This window comes from Lotus japonicus, chromosome 3 (genome assembly GCF_012489685.1).
Source record: "Lotus japonicus ecotype B-129 chromosome 3, LjGifu_v1.2".
NCBI lineage: Eukaryota > Viridiplantae > Streptophyta > Magnoliopsida > Fabales > Fabaceae > Lotus > Lotus japonicus.
The window spans coordinates 33,166,253-33,172,302 of record NC_080043.1 but is presented as its reverse complement, the minus strand read 5'-3'; the positions used below and the strand labels follow the sequence as shown (position 1 = coordinate 33,172,302).

At 35.0% G+C, this 6,050-nt stretch overlaps 1 long non-coding RNA gene across 1 annotated transcript; it reads left to right on the top strand.

Annotated features, from left to right (window-relative positions):
• The first annotated feature begins 1,446 nt into the window (after positions 1 to 1,446).
• On the top strand, positions 1,447 to 3,200 carry LOC130749864 (uncharacterized). Its single transcript, XR_009023119.1, has 3 exons — positions 1,447 to 1,587; positions 2,407 to 2,554; positions 2,742 to 3,200. It is a non-coding gene; the product is annotated as an uncharacterized LOC130749864 (long non-coding RNA).
• The last annotated feature ends 2,850 nt before the right edge of the window (positions 3,201 to 6,050 follow it).

Genomic DNA, 6,050 nt, shown 5'->3' with positions numbered 1-6,050 from the left:
CTAATTGTGTTTTTGCAGTTTTCAGGAACTTTGATTTCAGACTTTTTTGCTTACTGCTGGACAAGTTTTGGCTTCTAACATCTGGAGTGCTGCTGCTATCTATGCCCCTAGGAGCATCTATCTTGTAGTTTTTTTTCTTCGTACCGTAGATGTTTTGATTGTTGCTTTTATTCTGCTTTTATGGCATTCTAGCATAGTGTAGGCGTAGCCTTTTATATTAAGAGCGTACAAGCTACAATGTTTTGTACGCTGGGTTTTTGCCAGTTTGGATAAGTTGTATTGTTCAGGAGTCTTTGGTGCTCCTCTATTTAATATATAATCCTTTTTATCTTGCAAAAAAAAATGAGACTATACAATTGAGAAAGACATAAAAGATTTGATTGGTACTACTCATGACAACAAGATGCATCTTTTTTTCGGGAGTCCGACTCATAAAAATTTCATGGTTAAGTGTGCTTGCCTTGGAGTAATATTGGGATGGGTGACCTCATGAGAAATTTCCCCGGGAAGTGCGTAAGTGAGGACAAAACGTGTTGAAAAGACTCATGTTGTTAGCGTGAGGTCAATCGTCAGATCTGGATGTTACAATGAACTATCTTTCTTTGACAATTTTTTTTAGTATTATACACCCAATAACGATAGACATTTATATATATATAATAAATGTGACATGTATGTAACGGTTTTTTTTTTTTGGATAAGCCATTGAATTATATAAATAGGCACAAGGGGTGCCACCCATGGTACAAGAAGATAAGAAAAACAAAAGGAGAAGAAAGCTAAAAGGAGCAGAAACAGAACGCAATAAAACAGAAATAAATATAGCCAAACAAAACAGGGAAAAAATGCAAGCACTAGTGGGAGTGTTGCAACAGAAACCTGCAAACTCCTTCTAAAAGTCCAGACTAGGTTTAAAAAACTCAACTTGATCAGTTCTAGCTACACCATCAGAGGCAACAAAGTAGCAAACATCGGTTCCATCACACAAAAACAGGTGTGGAAGAGGAGTTAAATCATCTTGTAACATAACGTGATTAAAGTAAAAAAGTAAGAAAAAGTGTTCCTATATGTATGAAATCGTGTCTCAATGGAACTGGTTCTGGTGCGTTAGTAACTTAGGTCATGTACGAACACCACCTCTTACACAACAAGTTCTAGCCACAATTAAATAGGGAAAAAATAAATTGAAAGTCTAAAAAATTTGTGTGGCCAGAAATTATTCTGGTAAGTTACCATTTTATCCTGTCAAAAAATTAAAGTTACATTTTGTACCCCTCCCCCATATTACCATTATATCCCCTTGTCTTTTGTCTCTCTCCTAACATTACCATTTTACCCCCCCCCCCTCATTTACCCTCTCTTCCATTTCACTCTTAGGTTCTCTGATGGCCATGCCATGGCCTCCGATGACCATGGTGGGCTCCGGTTAAGTCTTCCATCTCAGGTTCTCACTCTCAGGTTCTCACCATGGTCTCCGATGGTTTTCACTCTTAGGTTCTCACCATGGCCTCCGATGAAGACTAGGGTGATGCCCAGAACTCGGCGATTCACCATGGCCGATGAAGACTATGATGATGTTGACATGGGGTTAGTCCTATTACTCTCTTCATTTGATTCACCATTATTCACTTTACTGAGAGTGATTGAACAATAGGGGTTTCCACTAAGTATAGCAAACTTGCAATTGGTGCTAATTTAGGTTAGATGAACAATTGGTGCTCACAATGTTCGGTGAGCCTAGCAGCTTGAACTCTAATCTTCTTCAATAAACAATTTGAATTGGTTCATATTTTTGTGTAGGGTGAATGTTAGGAGTTGTTTTGGAATGTAATTTATTGGGGACGAATTGAATGAATTTGAGAATTGAATGTTGTGACTCTCTTGTTGTGGGAATCTCAATTGCTTGTTGTGCCCTGTAGGTGTTTGATGAAATGTTGGAATTCGATACTGATTTTGACAATAGTTATGTTTCATAGAACTTGAATGCTTATTGTGACAGACAATTGTTTGATGAAAATGTTTAGTTTTTCTTGTTGATTAGCTCCATAGCCTTTTAGTTTACCTTCAATGTTAAGCTCTTCCTTTGTTACCCTTTGTTGTCTTTCCCTTTTTGGAGTTTGTGTTTAGACCTGAAGAGGAGATGGTGCTAACAGGGCATCTGTTAACTGTTATGACTGTATATGCTCGTGAGTGTCCTTAACAATTTGTGAAGGCCTATCTTCCATAAATGAAGGCTATGTTTTATGTTGATCATTATTTACAAAGTAGTAGAGAACTCACTTAGATTAAAATTGCAGTTAAGTGTAATAATGTGAAGCCCTGGAAACAAATGCAGTGATCTTGATATGATCCTACTTGGAAGCACATCACTCATGTATTGACTTCACTTTTCTTCCTTCCTTGTAGTAATCACCAATGGCCTTGACTGGAAGGCCTTGACTCTAGGCCATCAGGAACAATTGAGAATCCTGAGGGCAGTAGGTGGGCAGTATGGCAAGGTTGCTTGAATCACATCCTGTCATCACAGACTGCATACCAGTATTGTGCACTAGAGGTGGTGTAAATAGCCTAACATAACAATGTTAAATGCACATATGAATTACAATTTTGAAATGCAAATTTTAATTGATAACAGAAAAAAAATCAGCAGTTGGGATTGGATAACATCAACTTCTTTCTTTCTTGAATTACAATTTTGAAATGCAAATTTTAATTGATACAATTTTCTTTCTTTTTACTAGGACACTTGACTTCAAAAAGTGATGTTTATAGCTTTGGAGTTGTGTTGCTTGAGATTTTAACAGGAAGAAGATCGAGGGACAAAAAGCGCCCGAGCGGGGGACAAAGTCTTGTTTCATGGGCTAGGCCATATTTAGCAGACAAGAATGATGGAAGAGTTATGATACATTGATTTTCTGTAAGCTCTTTTATAAGAGAGCTAACACTTACCATTTGCTAATGTTGTAATTGAGAAATCCGGTATGTATATGGAAGGCCTCGCGTCTTAGCAAATTGTTTGCAGCTACCTGAATCAATAGTGTCTAGCAGTGGAAATAACATTTTTCTACTTTAGTGCTAAGATTTTTATGCTTCAATTTAATTCTTTTGAGACAAATCATAGTTCTAGTATGTACAAAAGATTTGTTTGAGTATGCTTTATTCAATATATAAACTACTGGAGACATAATCGTTGCATGCCATGTTATGTATTATAAAGTCTCATTCACTTTTTATCTTGAACGCCTGTTGAGAGTGAAATCAACATGGATTGAGATGAAAGTTCATTCATAATACATTCAACTTGAATCCAAAGACACACATAATCTATTAATGTTAAAAAAAGAAAGAATGAATCCACCCAAATCAGCATAAATTTAATTTTAGAATCTGCTTACGTGTCAGTAATGGACACTTATGCCACTTTTAGTACCTATCATGCTAGAATCTTTCGTAAGCTCACACCACTTTTTTTTTCTCTCTTATTTTCTCTTCCTCTCTTATTTTCTCCCTTCCCTTCCTCCCATAACCATGAAGTTTTCCCCCATGAAAGCCATCACCATTCTCAAACATCACCAATTTGTCCCTCCTTGAATCCGACCCAAAATCTGCCCAAACTTCTCCAAAAACTGTAGAATCATGTTTCTGGAAGCCCGATGAGTAATTCCCAATCATGTTTTTAATAAGGCTTGTGACATTTTTCTTTGAATTTGGCTTTGCTCCACAATTAATCACTTTACTTTTGTTGTGGTAACCAAATAATACATTTAATTTACCACAAGCGTATAATGCATTGTCCATTTAAAAATAATAAAATAAATTATTATTATTTTTCTCAATCTCCACCAAGTGATGATTAATGACCTATTAAAAGCATCAATAGTGCAATAAAAAAAGACTTAAGATTTCTTTTACTTGCAATTCTCTTTAATTCACTATTAAAAGCATCAATAGTGCAATAAAAAAAACTTAAGAATTCGGGATTTGCAGAGAGAGATGAATTTGATTGGGAATTCGGGGAATTGTGAAGGTGCATTAATAATGCTGAGCAGACTTTTATGTTTTATTTGGGTTAAGGGGGTTTGGGTAAAAGTGGAATAAAAGTAAACATGGTTATAAAGTATATAATTTACAAACAATTAACACTGGAATCATGGGGCTCTCATGGTAGTGGTTGGAACATACTCCTGCCATGTCTAGGCTTCGATTCTAGTACAATTGTGATTTGCAAATTGATTAAAAGGTATTCTAAAATACTTGTCTTTTTATTTATACTTTCTTAATTTTTATTATTAAATAAATATTTGTATATTGAATTAAGCAACCAAAAAAAGAACTCATAAATATTTTATTCATATTTTAAGAGTTCTAATGCTTATCATGCTTTAATTAATCTACTTATCATGCTTTAAACTTGATTCCATCGAAGAGTTGTAAATTTTGAATATGAATAATGGTGTAAAATAAGTTCAATTGCACCATTTAGTATCGGAATTACCCGAATCAATTACACCAATCAATTTTACTTGCTGATAATCCATAACTTTTTCAAATAATGCTGAACATTAAACATTAAGCATGTGATTTGGTAGGTATGACCACATCATCCGAGCTGGGAGTATAAAACTTTTCGTCAAAGTTTAATGCTGGGTTCAAAATGTGTTGCAGATATTTTCACCTGCCCTTTTTCAAAATCATTGGTACTGTTATGTGCTTGATAAAAATCAAAAGATTCTACATGTTTTGGACTCGATCGGTAGTCACCGTCACCGAGAGCGTGATCAAAAGAAGCTTGATGAGTTAATGGTGTGTCATGACTTACCTGGCTTCCTCTTCTTCCATTGTGCAACATGTTGTAGGAGTTCTTTATTGTAATAATTTGTGTACTGTTTTGTAGCGGACTCATTTCGAAGAGTTGATGCGTCTTTTAGATGAAAACTTATCGAGCATTGGATCGATATTGAGGATGACATCTCATGATATGCCTCTGCAGCACAATGGGTGAGTTCTAGGGTGCAACAAGTAATTTGTAGTAATGTTATTATGCTAATTGACGCTAAATAACCTATTACTGCACTAATAGGAGTGATTGTGGCGTATATGTGTTAAGTTGCATGCATCAATGGGATGGTGTTCAAATGTGGGGAAAATATACAATGTCAGATTACACAGAGGTAGTAATTTTTACTTTTAATTTCCACTCAAATACATTGTTACCATTTTCAAACATGTAACATTACAATGTTTCATGTTTAGGAGGAAATCCATAATATATGTCGTAAGTTTGTTTGTCATTGGGTTCTGCATAATTTGAATGAGAGGCGGGACAATGTGTTGGCATCTGCTGGTCTTCTTGGTGATTTGACACTAAATACATAAGGTAATTGTTGATTAATCGTGATTAATTATCTTCTAAACCAAATGACCAGTTTATAATGACGATGCATGTGTATTTTTCGATGACAGGAATGAGAGTGAAGGTTGATGTTTAAACCCTTCTATCCATGTATTGTGATTAATTTTGAATCTTAGGATAGAATATGGTCCCCAATTTTACTACTGATTTGGGTGATATAACCCAAGCCTTGTTGCAATGTAACGTATGAGCCTGTGGTATGCTTTCCATCGTAAAAGAGGCTTGTGACTTCTTTCTTTGAATTTCCTTGTTTCACAAGCAAAGCACTGACTTCTGTACTGGTAACCATATAATAGAAGTATTAACCCAAGTGGTGTACTGAGTGAACCATGGACAAGCAAACAATTTTTTATCTTTTGCTCAAAATTCCCATAATTATGGTCAATTTACAAATAAAATGAATTAGTAATGCATTCAATTTACCAAATAATACATTTGTGTATCCAAAATCTGATATAAGAATAACCAAATAAAAGCAACAAAAAATGCATATGATTCCTTTATTCAAATATCCTTTTGTTTCTCAATAAATTACTGCCTATGTAGATGGTAACCGTAAATTTTTGTTGAGTTCTCTCGAGGTCTGAGAGAAATTCATCATTGTATACCAGTTGAAGGATGTTGTCCTTAAGATATT